The 21,896-nt window shown below is 40.7% G+C and overlaps 1 protein-coding gene across 1 annotated transcript in view; it reads left to right on the top strand.

The window, feature by feature from the left end:
* Window positions 1-13,598: 13,598 nt before the first annotated feature.
* PTER (phosphotriesterase related) overlaps window positions 13,599-21,896 on the top strand; it is a 62,560-nt gene continuing 54,262 nt past the window's right edge. The window contains exon 1 of the mRNA XM_004425335.3: window positions 13,599-13,703. The gene's annotated coding sequence lies outside the window, so the exon portion shown is untranslated. The remainder of the gene's footprint in view (window positions 13,704-21,896) is intronic.

The following is a 21,896-nucleotide window of genomic DNA, read 5'->3' as shown; positions in this document are numbered from 1 at the left end:
CTGACAGCTCGTGGAAAGTGTGTTAGGCATTCTTGTATCCTAAAAAAAATCCCAGTTTTAATTTTTAATATGATACAAATTGAGAGATATAACCAACATAAATAAAAGCACTTTGGAATCCTCAGCAATGTTTAAGAATGTAAAGGGACCCAAGACAAATAAAAGCTTACCCACCACTGTTCTCAATGGTACAGGCCTATTGTACTGGTTGAGGTTGAGTCTATCCAGAGGGCAATTGCTCTCTGGAATTAGTGTAACACAATGAACCTCTAATTCATGAATATACTGGGGAAACACTTTGTAAATTAGAATTGCTTAATGACAGTGGGGTACTCTGTCACCCCTCATGTTCCATTGTCAAAACAAAAAGGATTAAAAACTCAGTACCCCTTGTCTGAAAGGTCACTATTCACCTGGATTAGAGTAAATATTCACTGAAAGGCATTGTGATCAGTTGGAATGTGTTTGGTAATTTTTAACGACAATAAACCACTAACACCTTCTGTTTAACTCCAGGTTAGCAGAAAGCCTTTTTATTTCGATCTTTATTATTGAATATCTTTCCAAAATGCATCAATTCTTTTCTTAGAAGGTAAACAACATATTCTTTAGTTTGTTCTTATTAATCTGCCAGTACAGGGTCTGCCAGTATTTTAAGAGAAGCATTCAGCACTCCAATTCTTGTGTTGGAGCATGGATGTTGAAGGCATGGATGGGTTGATGGTATACTGGCATGGGGCTGTGGTTTTGTTTTATTGTGTTTTTCTAAATAGAATAGCTTGCTTTCTTATAACTTTCCCTTAAAAGCAATTTGAATTATAATAATAGTAACTTGATCTGCTTAATATTTTTGTGTTATAAAATACTTTCACATTATTATAACCCATAAAACTTACTGTATGCCCAATATTTATTCCCTTTTACAGAGAGGTAAATTGACACTCATTGGAGTTCATCAAAGCTTTCGGTTAGTTGAGTACTGTACCTTTTAAAATTTAAATTAAAAAATTTTATTGTAAATTTTAAAAACTGTACATTTTTCAAATTAAGCGATTTCTCTAATCTGTTTTTATTAGTAATATTTGAAATTTCTGAGCAATGTTTCCTAAAAATTATATTAAAGGTTAAGGAAATATAGACAAATATACCTTTTCCATTGTTTTAGGACAAACATTAAGATTCTAACGTTTGTCTTTTTCTCCAATTCTCGTTTGTCTTTAATTGTGTTTTGGTTTGGTTTGCTTTTGGAGAACAATATCTTCCCCCGTAAATTTTCAAATAATGTTCAAGAAAGTACTATTTGATGGGTGAAGCTACCTTTCTTCAGTAAATTATTATAGTATTATTTCCTTCATAAAGCAGTGCACACTACTTTCCACTAGAAATTATACATCCTACACTAGTTTATACTGATAAGCATTTATGCTTCTATTAATGTTTCTCTTTCCAACTGAACTTATAGAGGAATAAAATTATTGATGCTATCTCAAGCAAGGTTCAGATTCACCAGGTGACCTTAAGCCCTTAGGTAGAGAGCTGGCGTGTTCTCCAGACAGAGTTGCTAATGGGAGAATGAAAACGGATCCTAAGTGAAAAGTGGCTCTGCCACTGCTCTGCCAAAAGCCCAGGAGAGAGATGTGATTTCCTGGGCACAGCCTCTCCATTCTAACCTTAAATAACACAAAGAAACTGCTCCAAATAAGAGCAAGCCGTTTCAGACGCATGCAGACTTGGACAGTTCAGCTTTGAAATGGCAACTTGATTCCTTGAGAAGCAGCCACCCCACCACCCACACAGCTTCTTCAACAGAGCTGATGCATGTCAAGGGAAACACATTGCCTATCTCAGTTTTCTAGATTACAGCAGTGATCGCTGGTCTACTGGATTTGATGTGGTGAGCATTACATGCCCAAAGCAATGATCCTTGATAGCACAGATTCTCTTCTCTAGGTGAAGAGAAATGGTCATAATTGGCAAGAGGAAACAAAATGAGGCCTTTCTTTGTAGAAAGAAAAGAAAATACACACTTATTCTTTGTAGAAAGAAAATACACACTCCTCTGTCTTGGATGAGCTGCTGAAGAGGGCTTTAAGTTCAATGATGACGTAAAAGGACAGATGAATGATTTCTTCGAATAAACTTAAAACCAGAATTGATCATCTATTACAGTAAACTGGATAGGAAAGTCAAATACTCATAGATGGAGAAGACAGCTATTCACACAGTGTGACTTCGGAAGTATTGAAAAACAATCTAACTCCAAAATGCTCACCCTAGGCACCAGCAAGGTATCTGAAATTCACACCATCAGACAAATCACCACTTTCATTTAAGAAAGTATATCTCTAAGTATGTTCACCATGGAGCATTAATAGGTGTTATACTAAGAAAAAAATACACACAGATATGTTTATTAATGTTCATAAATTTGGGAAATTCACAGGTATAAACAAATAGCTATCTTTACTGTGGAACTTACCCATGTTTGGAAAAACTACAAAGTGTTATGAATCTCTAATAATGGATATAAATAGGCAGTATTTTCCAAACTTGATTGGCCATGGGACATTTTTTTTTTACAATGTATCTTATTAGATCTGTTTTTCTCAGATGAGAAAATGTATCTTTTCCAGATGACCCTTAATAGTATGCAAATGTCCTAACTAGATGGACAACTCATGAACTCATTATCATTCATGAATGATTGAGCATGGAATTCTTTTCCATCAAAATAACTAGCTTCTGAGAACAGAAACTTGCATCGACAAGGGATTTACATTTCGGTGTGACTGAATGAGAATGGGTGGTACTTAGAGAGTGCTGGCGGTGGGTGAGGAGTATTGCTGGGCAGGTCGAATCAGGTGCCGCACTACCCAGTAAGAATTACTACAAATCCCAGAGCGAGGAGAGAGTGCACAATGGGGAGTCCAGACAGCATGAGTGACAATCACCAAACAGACTAAAATGGAAGCAAATAGGGAAAATGGTGGGAGGCATTAAAGGCAATTTTTGTTCATGGAAACCTTTTGCCTAAGACTATCCTTACCAGGAAAAAAATTTATTATTTTGTATTTCCAGAGGCAGTCAGCCATTATAACCATCCCTACTTCTAAGTCATCCAAATGTAATTCTTTCTGCCGTCAAATATAAATGAGTATAATTACAGTGTGCAAAACGGTGGAGACCTTCAGGAATACAAAGTTAATGCCTAACATTTAGTATACTGTGACTCTCCAATGTTCTGAAGTTTAACGTCAACCACATCTGAACTCCTCCTTTCTACAGAAAACGGTTCATTTCACTATTTTAAAACCATTACTCAAAACCACTCAATTTTTAATTCTGTCTTTGGAATTTATTCTTATGATGGAGCTTAAGATTCACCTCCTAGGGAAAGCAACTATAATAGTTTCCCATAGGATATTCATTTCTACTGTAAAGTGAAGTTTTAGTCAAGATTCTGAATTCATATGTAGACACCATTCTAATTTTAAAATTAAAGTTCTCAAATATTTTAAATCATTAGGGATTCACTTGAACCTAAAAGCAACTTCTGCACATTGCCTCTCATTATAACTGAACGTAGTTCAAAAGAAAGTGGTGACAGAGGTTTTACTGGGGGTGATGAGCATATCATGCCAGCACCACAATTCAATGAAGACATGATCCATGTGTGGACTGCTAATTTGAACTGTATCCTTTTCCAACTGAAGAAAAAAATGTGTCTTGGCATAGCAAGAGGTTTTTTTTCCTTCTTCCCACCTAAAGTCATGTTTTCTACCTTAATACTCACATTCAATGAAATATTTTCATGTGAGGTTTCTACTGCCTGTCAAAAGGCGCAATCTGCCTGTTATATGATGTGTGAAGATATTTGTACCTTACCAACTGTTAATTACCATGACAGCTTGCAACTTTTTTTTTTTTTTTAATTTAGTGAAGTTCTTGGTGTCTAGTCTTAGGTTAAAAGTGCAGGCTGACATAACTCCTCTCTTTGTACATTTACTCCATGGTCTCCGGATGCTGACAGAAATATTTTTTGTGCTGATAAGCCTCGCTGTCCTGTTATCTGAAAGAGGAAAGAAGGCAAGCAAAAAAGTTAGAGAAATAAACATTTCTATGACTTCACCCATGCCAGTAGGAAAGTAATAATCCCATCTCTGAGGGGGTCTAAGTGATATTTTATTCCTATATGATTTATTTGAAAATATTGAATTTGCCTGAATGTTAAAAAAATGTGGTTTTTCTATTACTATAATCAATGAAGTGAGAATAGCTTGTCCTTTTAAATAAGTTCCTGATTAATCTCAAATCCTGTGTTTTCCACCTTTTTTTCCTCTTTGTCTTTCTGTTTATCCCCCACGGATTAGGAAGTCGTCTTCAAATAAGGCTGGTTTAGGATCACGAATCTGAGCAGAACCACGGGAATAACTTAGGGTGGGGTCACGTGTGAGCAACGAAGAGCCAGAGTAGATTTTCATGCAGTTCACAGGCAAGGAACAACTCCCAAAAGAGGCAAAGGGACTTCTGTCCAATCTGCTGATCAGGTAGATTCTTAATAGCACATGGCTGCTTGTAAACAAAGTACAACATAACTGTCTTGGAGCAGACACATATTAACCATCAGCATCTCCATGCTGAGAGCTTTGCCAGTGCCATCACCGGATCATCCTTTCCAGAGCACACAACCAAACGCACTTAGAAAGGTATCAAAATTTGTTGCAAAATAAGACACAACCAACATTACCTTTCAGACCATTGATACAAAAATACTGCTCCAATCAAATAACGAAACAACTTATTTAACATCATTGCCCTTTTGTGGGGAGCAAAACTCAGAGCCAGCACTTGCTCGCATTGTCTTCTCTTCTCCATTCCCCCTCCACTCGCTGACAAAGTTGCATACCTTCTTATCTCAAATCATCATTGGATCCAGGTCTCTGGTTCCCAGGTTTCTTTCTGTCTAATGACTTGAGTCAGGATGTTTAGCTGGGAGATCCCGGGCAGTATTAAGGTGGAGCACCTACTATCCGTGGTATTTATCAGGGACGATGAAATTAACACGAGGTCCAGCAGGACCTGCGGTGGATCTGAAGTCTTTCCTGGTGCCGCTCCAAGCTCAGGCTCTCCAGATCTGCCCCTGGCCTAATTCCAGCAGGCAAGCCAGTGAGGACACAACTCCTCCCATCAACTTCTTATCCTCTCTGCAAAAATTCCTTGCCCCACACCTATAAAAAGGAAGTCTTTGTGAGAAATACCATATAGTGTTTCACCAGGAAAAGCTTGGGATCTCTGATTTAAGGAGCAGAGGAGTAAGCCAGGAGGTCTTCCTCCATCATTCAAAATCTGCCAAATGCAAAACAGTCTTTCTTGTAAATACATATTTTGTGACTTTTTAAAGCCTCTGTATACTCAAGCTTTGTACATTATAGAATTTTGAGTATTAATGTTAAAATAGTCCTCTCAAGATGTAACTATGGTAGACATTATTCCTTGGGAAATTATAATCCCTATAAGGCTGAGGCCAAGTCAAGTTTATTAATTTGTTATGGATTTTAACTAGCATACTATGTGCTTAATTCCGTTGTTGGAGGAACTTTTAAAAGTCACTACTGCCTTATTTTCTATGTCTGAGAGAAGTACCATCATTAGCTAATTTTAAAGATAAGTTAAATTTGGGAAAACTGTATTAAGAAATATGGCATTTGCTGTCACGTTGCAACTCTGATTTATGACTGTTATACTTGCCCTACTCTTTGGAATCCTACATCCAGGAGATGGTGGTGGTGGAGGTGCCTGAAATACTGGGTGTCTCTAAGAATAGCAAGAGAATAATTAACATAAAATTCAGGCGAGTGGCTGCCCCTGGTTGGGGGGATGGAGGAGAGTAATGGGACCAGAGAAGAGCATGCAAGGGGCATCAATGGTACTGGTAATGTTGGGTGGTGGGTTCACAGATGTCTATTTTATTACTAGGCTTTATAACTTACATTATATTTATTAAATATATTCTTCTGTATCAATGAAAAATATGCCTGATACTTAAATAAGACTCTCTTAAAGCTTCTACACATTTATGCACCTTATGTTAAAAAAAGATATCTCTTTATTAAAATGATCACACCACCCTCACATCCTATTACCATCTAAACATCAGAATAATGAAATGCTCTGTTTTAAGGAACCTTACAAAAAAGAATGCCAAAGCCTAATACAGAAGTTTTCCTATTACAGCTGTTACTATTAACACGTATTTTAACCTTAATCTCACACACGTACCGTGATTATGGAGTGCTTTCTGACTCACTCTGCTTCTCTAAAGTCAAAACTTTTCTCCGGAACTTCAGAGTCTTTGAGTGAAAAGCCCTTTTGAGTTTACTCATTTCTCAGCCGTCAGTGATTCTTTGAAATCCCAGTGCATGTCCTTTGCCTCCTTCTAAGAGGAGAGGGTGGGATACTAGATTGTTTTTCAGATCTTCTTCTGGCTCTAAAAATCTCCAATTCTGTGACAATCAAGGAAAGTGGTTGCCTTTCCAGCTTCCCTGTTCTCAAAGCATCTGGTTCCTTCTCCACACAATGCAAGAGAAAGAAGAATGTTTGGAATTAGGAATGACTTTGCCTCCTGACTTTTCACTTTTTTACTCTCCAATGTGAATCACCAGCAGACCACCTCTATGTCCTCCCACCTCCCCGGTGCTCTCCCCTACCCTACACACACACACACACACACACACACACACACACGGTATATAGGGAGCCTGGCCTCCCAGAGTCTCCAGTTGAGGTGTGATTTTGCTTCTTTGGATCTGTGCCAGATACTCACTCCCTTGTCTAGATAATCACAACTAACATTCACTGATCCCTTGGATATGTCCTATGCTGAGCACTTTACCTGGATCACTGGGTAGTTAGTTCTTAGACTTTGGGTTTTGGAGTCAGCTAGTCCTAGATCTGAATCTCAGCTTAGCCTTTTATTAGCTATGAGACCTTAAGCAAAAAGACTGCACATCTCTGAGCCTCGGTTTCCATGTGTGTAAAGTGGGGATTATATAAATCTAAAATCTTGAAAATGTTTACAAAGAGCTGCTAGAGTAGAGACTGGCACACAGACTGACAACAAATGATAGTTATTTTTGTTACTATGATTAGCATTATTGCCAGTGCCACTACACTGGCCAATATTCCTAAATCCTTGCTCCTAGGCTCCTCGTCCAAGGCTCCGATACTTGATTTTCCTGCCGCCTGCCTGGGTGTGGAATCCCTTCCCCTGAACCTTAGGATCCTGGGCTTCTGTCTGATGCTCTTCACTTCGGCGATCTCGTTGAGTACCACAGCCTGAGGCCCACCTACCCTCTTATCTAAAAGTCTTAGCGGTTAAGTGCGCGCGCTCCGCTGCTGGCGGCCCAGGTTCGGATCCGCCGGCGTGCACCGACGCACCGCTTCTCCCGCCATGCTGAGGCCGCGTCCCACACACAGCAACTAGAAGGACGTGCAGCTATGACATACAACTATCTACTGGGGCTTTGGGGGAAAAATAAATAAATAAATAAAATTATTAAAAAATCAATAAAGTGCACTATTTACTTCATTCTGTTTGCTGTTTCTGACTTCTCTATACTTAACCCTAATTACCCCTCCTACCTAGCAAACCTCCTAGTACTGTTCTGAAGATTCCAGATAAGACACTTTCATTAGGCACATCACTTAATCCACACACAAATCCTACGACGGTACAGGGTCTCTGACATTCTCAATACACAAACTCCATCTCTGGTCCCAACGCAGCTTCTTCAATTCTCATCATCTCCCAGCGGGATGGGGCACATACCATATCTGCTAAGTCACGTGGCCGGGCCTAACTGCACGACAGGCCGCAAAGTGTAATCTTTAATTGGGTGGCCATGAACCCTGCTAAATTATTAGCGTGAAAGAAAAGGAGACTGGATCTTAAGCACAACCAGTAAGCTGCCAGAGGGAGGTAATAGTATTTTCATTTTATACGAGGACACCGTGGCTCAGGGAAATTAGAGTTCCCACAGCAAGAAAGTAGAGGAGCCAGGAATTGCTGGCTGACAGGGTCTGTCAGACTCTAGAACCACTTCTAAAGGTACTGGTCAGTACTGCCTGGTTCTGCACATTCTCTGAGAATGGAGCTAACCCCAGCACATTCTGTCAGGAGATTCATTCCAACAGAAGGCCTGATTTTCCCCCTTATTCTAGCTAGAAGTTCGAAGCAAACTCTTCAGTTATTTTAGCTACAACATGATTTTTATATACCCTAGTATATTTTTGTATACCTTCGTATATTGTTACCTCCCTTAACAGTATTTACTAAGTGACACAAGTTTGCCAACTACTCATACGGAAGAGTTCTTCAGCGACTAACGTTGCAAAGGCTGTGTTCCTTACATAGTACGCAATATTTAAAACCAGTATTTAAACAAGCTTTCTGAATAGCAGTTTAAACTAATTCCATGGCAAAACACACACACACACTTATAAAAGATCCTGAAATGAAAACAAAGAAATTATCCATATCACTGAAGGGAAAAAATTTCAAGTTGTTTGAATTATAAATTCAAGTCATCCTTTTAATGTTTGCTTCAAGTCCACATTGTTTTGTTTTTCAACACTGAGAAAACTACCATTTGGTAGTCTTCATAGACACACATGCTTGGACTTAAAGTTAATGAATAACTCTTCTGCTTTTTTGAGGGTTTAATTTCATTCTGTTTAACTTAGCTCTCAACACTGTATTTATTAGAGATCAATAATAACATTATTGCATGCTAATAGATGCCTCTAACACTTAAATAATTCTCTCAAGGATTTAGAAGCCATCATGGAAGCCATTTAATATTAGTTATTAATGGCTGGCTAAAGGAGGGTGGTTTTCAATTTGCACATGGAACTACCTGATTCTCTTAACAGGACAAATACTATATTAATCAGAGTAGGCTATCTGCTCTAACAAGGAATCCCCACATCTCAGTGCTTAAGACAATAAAAGTAAAATTTTCACTCATATTTTCTCATAGTTGGAGTTGGTAGGAGGGCTCTGCTCCACACGGCCATTCAGATACAGCCCCCTTCTTTCCTGTGGCTCCATCCCCAGGTTCTAGAAATTCTCTCCATCCTGCCCATGGATGAAGAAAGAGTGGAGGAAGGTGGATGGGTGGGAGGTTTTTTGAATGGGCAGTTCGGGAAGGCACATGTCACTTCTACCACATCCCATTGGCTGGCACTCAGTGGCAGGACCACACCCATCTGCAAGGGAGGCTGGGAAATGTAGTATAGCTATGTGCCCAGGAAGAGGAGGAAATCAGTTTAGTGAGGACCTAGCCACCAAATACCACTGAGTCTCTGTCACAAATACCAAAAGGAATCACCAGGCCAGAAAAAAAACAGGCAATTCCATTTAAAGATTTTTTAAATTAATGGTGATATAATTAAAATCATGACTTTTTTATTTATACTAGCAAATCTAGCGAGAGTAATAGGTGTTCTAAATTCAAGTAAACTTTTACAAGTTATGTACAAATGGCTGTCTCAAGTCAAAACATTTTTTTTATTGTAGTAAAATATCCATAACATAAAATTTACCATTTTTATCATTTTTAAGTACACAGTTCAGCAGCATTTACACTCACATTATTGGACAACCGTCACCACCATCCATCTCCAGAATTTTTCATCTTCCCAAATTGAAACTCTGTCACCATTAAACAGTAGCTCTCCATTCCCCTCCCCCCAGCCCCTGGTAACCACTATTCTTCCTGTCTCTGTAAATTGGACTACTTTAGGCACCTCGTATAAGTGAAATCATACAATATTTTGTGTCTGACTTATTTCACTTGGCACAATATCTTCAAGCTTCATGCAAGTTGCAGCATTATCAGAATTTCATTCCTTTTTAAGGCTAAATAATATTCCATTGTATGAATATGTCATGTTTTGTTTATCCATTCATCCATCAATGGACACTTGGGGTTTTTCCACCTTTTGGCTATTGTGAGTAACACTGCTATGAATATGGGTGTACAAATACCTGTTTGAGTCCCTGCTTTCACTTCTTTTGGGTATACACCTAGAAGTGGAATTGCTGGATATGGTAATTCTGTATTTAATTTTTTGAGGAACTGTTCTACTATTTTCCACAGTTGCTGTATAGTCATAATATTTTTAAAGACAAACTTGTAATCGGCTTCTACAAAAGATTGTAGTGACTCATTTATAAAGGAATAGTCCCCATTAAAAGGTTTCCTAAATTAGGGGATTATATGTTTTCAATTCAGCCCTTTAAGAACTAGAATAGTTTTAATTTCCATTTTTTCCTTTGCCTCTAGGTGAAGTAACCAACTATATTGAGTAGTTAGTTGTATTCTCTGGGAGGTACAAAGAATAGGAATTTGGTAGAAAAATGCCTGTTGAAAGCTCTGTCCTAGCCTTTCTGTGACACTGATATCTAACAGTGATGGCACTATTTTATCACATCATGACTAAAACTTAAATGAAGAAAATCTCTGCAGCATTGTAAATTTTAACTTCCAATTAACAATTACAACCTGACAGCAAGAGCATTTACGAAGTGAAATCATTAGTTGTGCTTTTTTTCTGCTGCTCATCTGACAATTACCCGGATGACTTGATATCTTGTCCTCTCCAGATGTTTTTCTACAGACTATTTTTGCATAAATATTAAAACAACTAACTAGAGTGATGAAAACCTGAGCACTTTCCAGAAGTTTAACCCAAACAGTGAGGGGGTTTTGATGTTTGGTTTTGATTTCAATCTTTCCGCCAATTTAGTGTTTCTGAGTACAGGTACTGTCAAAATTCAAAGACCCTATGAAAATGAAAAGCAGGTACAGCGGAAATGAGAGTGCATTTGAACTAAACTCTTAACTGAGAGATTGATTTGGAAACCTTTGGTTCCTTAATAATGTGATTTTTAACTTGGCTATTTCATCACAGACATATGACAGTGCACTGATATTCTGGCTTTCAAAAAATATCTCCAAGTTAAGCTCTTCCAGGAAGAAATGCTAAAAAATGAAGTTGGGCAACAAGGCTTCATGCTAGATTATCAATTTTGATGGCAGAAGATCATAAAAGACCCGTTTCATCCATTCTTGTCTGCCAGTCCTCAGGGCTAGTAGATGTGGGGGCCAGTACTGAAGGATGTTTATTTTAATTATTTTTTTTATTTATTTATTTTTATAATTTTATTTATTTTTTCCCCCAAAGCCCCAGTAGATAGTTGTATGTCATAGCTGCACATCCTTCTAGTTGCTGTATGTGGGACGTGGCCTCAGCATGGCTGGAGAAGCGGTGCGTCGGTGCGCGCCCGGGATCCGAACCCGGGCCGCCAGCAGCGGAGAGTGCACACCTAACCACTAAGCCACGGGGCTGGCCCATATTTTAATTATTTTAAAATAGATAGGTACTTATCTATCCGTAGTGCTTAAATCACTTATGACGTCAAATGGAATTACAGTATATATTCAAATGCTATCTGCTACCAAAGTTTTTCACTGTTGTGCATTGAATTTGCATGAATTTCTCTCCCCTGGTGTGAACACGTGTGTTCACAATAATTATTGAATAATTGAAATAATTATTTCAAAATTATTTCCTGAAATAATTTTATTTCAGGAAATTTGATAAAGTTCCTGAAATAAAACTCCTGCATATTAATTTGAGGTTTGTTTGAAGCTACTTCTTTCAGAGAAATAAAATCTAGACCAGTTTCTCTTTAACACTATCTTTTGACGGAGTAAAGCCGTAGACAGAAGAGCCTGCATGTGAAATCCATCACAAATCTTCCACAATGGGTGTAATGTGGGCAGTGGAGAATTTAGTAACTTTCATGAAGAAAAGCTGAAGTCATTTCTTAACATGAATCTTGTGTATAATTTCACGTGTGGCAGCCTGGACTAGTAAAATACATAACATTATAAATAATGGACTTTTAGGTTTCTCCTTAACAACCATTGTCAAGTACACATTTATACGGCTTCATGGTTGCAGCAAGGCAATCAAAGTGGTAGCCAGCACTGAAATCACTCTGGAAGCCTCCCTCGATCCATCTATTCATTACACCATCTCAGTGTGAGCCCCACTCATTCCCAGCAATATTCAACTCGCTCAATACTCATCCCTCTGGAGTTCTTAACCTCTGCATCTATTCTGGTCTCTCCCACCCCTGGGCCCTATTTTTATCCCCTTCTCTGTTCCTTAGATTTAAGCAGCCACCATCCGTAAGGACCATTGCTCTTCAACCGTATTTTCTCCTTGCCTATCCCCTACCAGCCAACTTCTCACACTTTTACCCTCCTTAAAAAACAAAAAAATACATACAAAAAAACCCCCTTTATTTCCTTTTATCCTCTTTTTCTGAATTATTAATTTCCTAGCCTCCTATCAAAGTGCCCCAGTCTCTACCACAAAGGCATGATGTAGTGACATCAAACTAACTGGGTTCTAGTCCCGACCCTTGCACATGGCACTTCTCTCTCCAAGTCTGTTTTCTTACCTTTTGGAATTGGAGACAAAATTGATCCTGCCACATGTAGGTTGTTCTAAAAATTAAGCAAGATAACATATACAGAGTACCTACAGTAGCAGAGTTGGCCTCGGGAAACATCATTTATTATTATTATTGTTTACTTTCCTTTCTAATGACACCTGAAGCCTCTTCTATCTGAGTATTCATCCTTTTTGTCTCAGAATTCAGGATGAAATTAACTGAATACAGTGTAATACTTCTCTGTATTGTGACAAGTGCTCCTAGCACCATGCTTTGAGACTGACTCACCCATGTTCACTAAGCCCATCTGTCACCTGAAGGGCTGGGGCCAGTTCAATGCTCCAGGACAGACTCTAACGTTAAAGATGAGAAACCTCAGGCCCAGCGGCATGAAACAGTGGAGGAGTAAACCCAAAGCTGTCTGGTTCAGGATGGTGATCCAAAACCTGTGACAACAAATTGCTAGTGCACCCCCTCTGATTTCTTATCGTTGGAGAAAACTAAAATAGCTACTCAAGCCTCCATGTTCCAGGCTTTTCTATGGAGGAGAACTGGGATCTGGGGAAAACGCAGCTGCTGCTTTCCTCTTGGAGCCCCTGATCCTTTCGACTCAGCCGAACTAGAGAAAGATGAGAAACCTCTCCTTCCTGGATATCTGGAGGGTATCTACAACAGACCCTTGCGCAGAGGAAGTGGGCTCCCAGCCCAGCCGCTGAGCGGATCCTGCAGCTACAAGCCTGCTGCAGGCTCAGGGGTAGGCCAGGCCGCCTGCAGGCTGGAGCCCAGACTCGGCCTGGAGGCGGGCGGGGCGGGGCAGGGGCCCCTGGGCGTGGCCGAGAGTCCAGAGCGACGCCTGGCAGGAGCCCACTGAGCGTGTTCTAAGGCGAGGGCGGGCCCCGACAGGCGCCTGCTGGGCGTGGGCCAGGACCTGGGTGGGGCGTGGCCGGGCCGAGGTGGGCGTGGCCTCAGGTCGGGGTGGGCGGGGCGGGGCCGCGGGACTGGGCCCAGGGACGCAGGGGCGGGGAGAAGACTAGACGGGAGGGTGAAGAGGGAGGGGCGTGGGGAGAAGTTACGCGCCGGGAAGTTGCCCTGCGGGTCCCGGGGGAGAAGGCGGCGCGCAGCGAGCGGAGGAAGGCGTCCGGGAGCCGGAGCGGGCGCGGGAGCTGTAGGCCGGGTAGGAAGGTGGGGTCCCACGCGGGGAGCTGCGGCGGCCGAGCTCTGCGCGTTGATCCTGCGGGGAGCTCCGCGCAGGCCCGCCCTGGGGAGGGAGGTTTAAATCAGCCCGCGCTTTGGCGAGCCTTTCCCCAGTTGCTGGGGACGCTGCCAAGACGGGGATCGTGAGGCCGCGCGAGGCCTAGGGGGCTGGCCTGGGCGTGGAACTGGCTGCCCCGAAGTCTGGTCCGGCGAAGCCTCACTTGCAACCCGAGGCCGAGAGGCCCGAGGGCCCCGCGTGGCCCGAGCTCTGATGCTCGACAGAAATGCTCCGGGTCGTCGTCGGGCAGCTGTGCTGGGGTGGGGCGCGTCTCTTCCATGCTGGTTCTCCTTTAATAAGCTTTGAAACCACACCTCTAAGCCTTGGCCTCGGCTTTGCTCTTTATTTTACCGTTTTTCTTGGTTCTTCTATCACAAATATATTCCAAACACACTTAGGCGCGCCTTCCCTATGGACGGGCGCATGGGATTTACAGGCGCGAAGTGGTGAAATTTGTGAAGGCACCTCAGGTGCAGTTACACGTTTACACATGAGAACTTCCGCCTTGTGTAAAAACACGAGTCCGTTCGTCCTTAAATCACTGACACAGTGGAGGAAACTGACGAGTTTACTCCTATCCTAAGGAATTATCACATTCATTGTTATATAGAATGAACGTCAGGAAGAAAAGAGCTCTAAGACTTATGACACCTACTTAGCCAGTTACATTTTATTTTACATAGACAATAGCAGGTACAGCAGTTATCCTAAGGCCTGATGTAATTCCAGAAATAACCAACCCCCTTCAAAAAGAAATCTCAATGCACACTGCAGAGAAAAAGATCGGTTTGCTGACTGTTGTTAGCAAGATAGCAACTTAATTTTAAAGATGATAATTCAAACACAAAGTTCACAAAGTGCTACTTTATTAAGTCATGTTTTCATTTGTGGAGGCTAGATGTTGCTTTATTGTTGTAAAAGTGACTAAAATGTATGTCATATAGATTTGTGGAATAAAAGAGCAAAATACATTTTATTTCCATTCCTTGATCTTAGAATCATAACAGGAATGCCCCAGCCTATATTTTTTGACAGTTAGTAAAAGCCAGTCACCAGGGGTTGTCTCTGAGCCCCGTGCACTCTGATTTAATCCTCTCCACAGCCCTATGAGGTATTCTCATGTTACAGAGGAGGAAGGTAAGGCACAGAAGGGTGAGACCACACCACAGGAAAATTAAGAAAAAAAGCTATGTCTTTCGAACTCCAAAACCTGTGCTCTTACCCCTTAGCCGCCAGTACTTAGTTTGTCACAAGTGTGCTGTGTCCAACAGGGACTAAGAGTAAACTGGTAGATAGGGCAGTAAGAGAGGTTGCTGGTTTAAAGACCTCTGAGGACCCATGAGTGGAACCTCATTCTGGTTCTGTTCGAGCTCTGTGACTTTGCACAAGTTACTCATCTTTTCTAGGCACATAAAGGTAATTGATCTCTTGGTCTCTACTACATCTAAAAATCTATAGATTTGTGAAGATAAGATTCTGCTTTTATGATTTAGTGATATTTTTAGTCACATTCGGATTTAAAATTACAGGGTGGTCAGGAAGGGCCGGTTTATTCACTCAATAAGTGTGTATTGTATACCTGGACTCACTGCAGCTACAATGAAGAACAGGACAGATGAGGACTCTAGCCCCTTGGAGTTTATACTCAGGTGGGAGGCAGAGGGGCCTGAGGAAACAAAGAAGGAACCAGCAAACAAATTAATTAACAAACAGCTGCAAATTGTCAACAGAGGGCTGTACTAAAGAAAAATGGAGAGGGTGTGGAGGGGCATTTTGGATATGGTGGTGAAAAGGAAGCCTTCCCAAGGTCTTCTGATTTAAAAGGATGAGAAGGACCTAGCTATGTTCGTTGCTTGCAATGGGATGTGCAAGGGCAAAGGAGGCATGAAAGAACCTGGCATCCTCTAGAAATTGCCAGAAGGTCTTTGTGGCTGGAGCTTGGGTGATAGGTTCCAGATGAAGTTGGAGACACAGGCTGGGACCAGGTCATGCAGGGTTTTGTGAAGCCTGGTGAGGGCTCTAGAATTTCATCTAATAGCAGTGGGAAGCCACTGATGGGTTGTAGGCAGAGGAGTGACATGAAGTAGGCTATGACGAAGCCCAAACAAAAGGTGATGGTGGCTCAGGCTAGGGCAGTGACAGTAGAGGCAGAGAATGTGGATTTTTCAAATGTCCCTTTATCAGTGAGGCCTTTCTGACAACTCTATTTAAAATAACATTTGAACACCCCTCGAACACCTTGGCATTCCCCATTCTCCTATTTACTTTAGCTTTCCTCCATACTACCTAGTCTAACATGACATACTGTATATTTTATTTGTAAGTTATTTACTCCCTCCCATAAGAATGTCTATTATGTGAGGGCAGGGTTCACATGTTTTGTTTACTGCTGTTTCTCCAGCACCTGATGCTGTGACTTATGCAAAGTGGGCTCTTAATACGTTTTGTAGTATGAATGGATTTAATAAATGTCTTGGATTTTGACTCCCTAGAACTTGCTGATGAATTGGATGTGGCAGTGAAAGAAAAGGAGAAACCAAAGATGATTCTCAATATGCTGGCTTAGAAACTGGGCAGATGTCGATGTCAATTAAGAAGAAGAGGAAGCCTAGGGAAAGAACAGATTGGGAATTGGGGTAGGGGAGATCGAAAGTTCTATTTGGTGCACATTAAATCTGTGATGTATGGATTGTTATCTATCACTACATTAAAAAAGTTACCCTAACATTTAGCATATTAAACCGACAAATATTATCTCACAGTGTCTGTGGGTCTGAAGTTTGGGCATGGCATGGTTGGGTGGTTCTGGCCCAGGGTCTCTCATGATGTTACAGTAAAGGAGTCAGCCAGGGCTAGTCATCTCAAGGCTTGAACTGGGGCTGTAAGATCTGCTTCTTTGCTCTTTCACATGGCTGTTGACAGACTTCAGTTGGCTGTTAGCCAGAGACTTCAGTTCCTTACAGTACAGACCTCCCCATAGAGCTGTTCCTGACACGGCTTCCCCCAGAGAAATGTTCCAAGGGAGAAAGACAACCTAAGATGGAAGCCATCGTCTTTTTAGAATGTGATGTCTAGAAATGGCATACCATCACTTCTGCTGTATGCTGTTGGTCACACAGACCAACCCTTGTGCAGTGTAGGAGGGAACTACATGGGGGTGTGAATACCGGGGCAGGGGGGAGGCCATAGTATAGGTTGCCTACCACAAGGTCTATGAGATGTCCCAGGGGAGATGTCATATAGGCTGTTGGGTATATTATACTGTAGCTCACAGGAGAGATCTGGACTGCAGATAATTATTTGGAAGCCATTCATCATGATATATGAAGCTGTTGGAAATATATAAGGGGACCCAGGGAGAGAAAATAGATAGACAAGGGAAGAGGACACTGGACTCAGTCCCTAAGAGCCCAACATTTAGAGGTCAGTGGAGAAGGAGCCAGCAAAGGAGGATGGCCAGTGAGGCAGAAGGAGAATCAGGACGATGTGTATTCTGGGGGTGACTTAACTACAAGATAGGTTGCACTGGACAAGTTTCCCCTTCCCCATGAAGGGCAGAAAATACCTTGAATAAGGCTGAAATGAAAAGAATTTCTGAAAAAATGCAATTTAATACAATTCGAAGTGTGAGTAAAGTTTGACCCAGCTAGGAGCAGAGAACAAGAGAGCCCATATACAGATAGAACATTTAGAGTCTTGAGAGGTCTATGCGCCTGTACTCAGTGCCCTCTGGGCCTGGGGCTTGGCCATAAGAGCCCTGGGATCATATAGGTAGAGAACCCCTATGTGAGGATTCTAGAGGTTGCTCTTGGAATTAAGCTTGGAGACAAAATAGTGAACTGTATAACACAGGAGAGCTACTGAACTTGGAAAATGCCCATCCTTGCTTCCACATGCTTTAAAGTGTTACCATATGAGGAGTCTTCTCCTCAAATGTCTTAAATAACCCAGTGAACCATATGGTAACAATGCTGAGAATTCCTGATGAAACTGTGTCCTGTTCCACAGCCCTGTGAACTTCACTGTTCCAGGAGGACCTGAGATGGTTGTTGAATATGTTTTTCATACACCAATGTGGCCTCGTTCTGTTTTCTTTAGCTGCTCTTTATAACTTATTTTCAGTGGTCCAGGTTTTTCTAAAAAGACCTTCATTAAAAAAAAAAAAAGACTTCTCATTCATAGACATCCCTCTCTCAAAATAAAAATAAAGGAAGAAGAAACATGAAATACTGCTTCCACCTGCCCACCTGGCATAAACTGGCTCTGTGGTTCTGACTACCTGTTTCATGGAAGCAATATCTGCCTGGGTACAAATGTCTCTGCCTGCTCAGCCTGGGAATCACGAGTGTTATCCGTTTCTCTGTCCCCTTCCAGTTAGGTATGGCCCATGGCCATGTGACTTGCTTTGGTCAATGAAATGTGAGTGGAGTGACATGTATCACTTCCAGGTGGAAGCTTTAAGAGCCAGTGAGAGGTTTGTCACACTTTCCCTCTGCCACCGTGACCACCAACTTTCTAGATAGTGGCTGTTCTATCAGTTTGGGTTATGGAATGAGGACAGTGAGCAGAAATCCCTGTCACCCTGTGTTATCATACAGTGTGAGCTTGCAATAAGCATTTGTTGTGTTTAGATCCGAGATTTTGGGATTTGTTTGTTAATGCTGCATAACTTAGCCTTTCCTGACTAATATACTCAGGTAAGACATGAGCCACAACCCTCCAGGGATTACTGGTTTCCAGTGAACCAGACACCTTGGGAGCCTAAGAGGGAAGATGCTGTAGGAGGCCTGCTGTTGTGACGGATTCTTCTCTGACTGTTGATGAGATAGCAGGTGTATTTGTTTCCATAATGCTCAACTCAGCGTCATGATTTTAATCAAAGGTGGCAAAAGGGCATTGAGATGTTTAATTACACACTGTAAGGGCAGCCAGTGTTAAAGTGTATAATACATAAAGGCTCAATGCTCAGAAGGGATGGGAATTAAGACTCTCATTTTTATTTTGAAGAGAACTATATATATATAAAATATATATAATAAATATATAGTGTTTAGATACAGGCCTACCTCGGAGATATTGCAGGTTCAGGTCCAGACCACCACAATAAATCGAATATCACAATAAAGTGAGTCACACGAATTTTTTGGTTTCTCCGTGCATATGAAAGTATGTTTACACTATTCTGTAGTCTATTAAGTATGCAATAACATTATGTCTAAAAAAGCAATGTACATACCTTAATTAAAAAATACTTTATTTCTGGGGCTGGCCCCGTGGCCTAGTGGTTAAGTTCAGTATGCTCCTCTTCAGCAGCCTGGGTTCGGTTCCCAGGCGGGGACCTACACCACTCATCGGCAGCCATGCTGTGGTGGCAACCTACATACAAAATAGACAAAGATTGGCACAGATGTTAACTCAGGGTGAATCATCCTCAGCAAAAAAAAAAAAATACTGTTGCTAAAAAATGCTAACTATCATCTGAGCCTTCAGCAAGTTGTAATCTTTTTCACGGAGAGTCGTGGAAAAAATGCAATATCTGCAAAGTGCAATAAAGCGAAGCACAATAAAATGAGGTATGCCTGTGAATAAATAATTTATATATAATTTTTAAAAATTTTCAGCATCCTTCCAAGTTTTCCAATATAGAGGAATGTTCATGGGTTCATTGTTAAGAGATAATTCTTGCCAAATGTAGTTATCCATGGATGCATTTCAGAAATTATTTTGTCGCCAAAGGACATTTGAAATGAATCATCCATACTTACCATTGACTCATTGTTTTAAAGCAGCTTCAAGGGTATTTTCAGTATGATTTCCTGGCTATCTTATTTCGGATCTAAGAGTGTCAGACCTAGGTTTTGCTCCCAACATCCTGGAGGCAATGTGTCCACTCTTTTGCCCTGACTTAACACAGAAGTAAAGCAGGGAGCATTTTGCTTTGGGCAGAGCTGTGCTCCATTCTTAGGGATGCTGGCTATAAATCCACTCTCCCTAGGGGTTGACAATCAAAGTTCTCCCCCTCTCTTACTCGGACGAGTGATATGATGATGATAAATTGCTTGGACATGACTGCCCCAAGCTCTAGCATGATGAATTATGTTGTTCAGGGCATGACCGAAGATTCTCCATTGTCAGTCTGCAACATTGAATATTGGCAGGATTCATAAATAGCCTTCTGCCTATTTTGGTCTCCGCTCTGCATATTAAATTCTCTCTTTTCACAGGTCATGGTTCTTAGTTCTTAATCATCTCTGTCTTCCCCTGAATTCACTTAGTTAATCAACCTTTTGTTTTTTCTGGTCCCTACTCACTAAAAGGGTGGGGTGTTCTCACAGTCGCGTTCAGTAAACATTGAGTCTTTCTTCACAGAGACTGTTAAAATAGTAATTATTAGTCCTTTTCACTAAATCCAGAGTAATAACAGCTTATCTTACAGTGGCTTAATTGGATAATTATTTAGTGTTTGAAAAGCACTTTGAAGAGAATATTGGTAAACATTGTTGTTAATTTAATGCTCCTTTGTGTAACTGAAAGTCTACTGCATCCACAAAATCATCAGTATTATTGTATACTGGCAAAGATGTCTTTCTTAATATTGCTTACTATTTTCAAAATTATATATGTATTGATTTTTGAAATATTTAAAATGTTTTCATCAACTCTCAAAATTATCACGTTATACCATCACATTTCTATGTCTCATCTACGACATTCCTTAAATATCTGAAAGTTATATTTTTAGCAATCATGTTCTCTAAAAATTTGGAGGCGATATAAAGCTGGACCCTCCATTTCAGGGGTATTTCACATTCTACAGCTTCTGCATATGTTGTGTGTGGGATCTGATTTTCAGCAAGCTTTCCTATTAAGCACTGACAAATAACTGAAATAATGATTTATTTACTCTGAGTCCATGCACTGAGCTCTCACCTGATTGTCATCAAAATTTGTCAAAAAGGGTTAGATTGAATTGCATATGCCTGGTCAGCCCTTTTGACGAATTTTCTACTCACTTTATAGACCCAGAGCCCCTACATGTAATTAAAGGCCACTTCTGTAGCTTGAATTAGACAAACTCCATTACTGACTGTATTAGTTTGCTAGGGCTGCCATAAGAAAATATTACAGGCTGGGTGACATAAACAACAGAAATTTATTTTTTCCTAATTCCGCAGGCTAGACATCTAAGATCAAGGTATCGGTAGATTTGGCTTCTTACGCGGCCTCTTTATTTGGCTTGCAGACGGCCATCTCCTGTGTCCTCATATGGTTTTCCCTCTGTTATCTGTGCCCTAATCTCTTCTTCATATAACTACACAAAATAGTCATATTGGGTTAGGACTTGCCCTAAAAACCCCATTTTAACATAATTAGCTCTTTAAAGACCCTATCTCCAAACACAGTCACATTCTGAGGTGCTGGAGGTTAGGGCTTCAACATATGAATTTTGGGGAACACAATTCAGCCCATAATACTGACCTACAATAATCATGGTCTCTGGAAACTACCATTTTTAGAGTTATTTTCTTTGATTATCAAATTTGAGCAACCAAGTGATGACTGCAAATCTTGGAGGATCCGCTCAGTTAAGGAATTTTTCTTAACATTACTTGGAGGAGAGCTTTATGCTTGTGACTTAAAACATTGAAGTAATTAGATAAAAATTGAAGCAACCTTATTAAATGAATTCTATATAGTTTATTAAGCTGTTAACTGTAAAATGTATATAATCAAGTATACCTTGCAACAACTCACAAATATTTTTACCCAAAATTTCATCTCTGAATCAAAAACTTGCTATGATTAGTCCATGTACTTGTGCCATCAAAAAGGGCAACAGGACATAGAGTACACTGTGCTCCTATCTCAGATCTTCACCCTGGAGAGTGACATCTTGTGCTCACCTTGTTTAAATGTATTGTGCATTATTGCCTCCATATTATCAGCTGAAAATATCTAAGAAAGCAGAAAGAGTCTCTGAAGAGAGATGATGAGCCTAAGAAGCTAGAAAAGCTCTTACATTTGAAGAAATATTGGGAATGTGAAAGCATCAAAGACCTCAGTTTAACCATTACCCGTCCACGTCTACCATGCGTACAATAGTTGATTCTGGAA

The sequence above is a fragment of the Ceratotherium simum genome, chromosome 32 (assembly GCF_057802395.1).
Source record: "Ceratotherium simum simum isolate JZ-2026a chromosome 32, ASM5780239v1, whole genome shotgun sequence".
NCBI classification, from domain to species: domain Eukaryota; kingdom Metazoa; phylum Chordata; class Mammalia; order Perissodactyla; family Rhinocerotidae; genus Ceratotherium; species Ceratotherium simum.
This window is presented reverse-complemented; position numbering and strand designations above follow the sequence as displayed.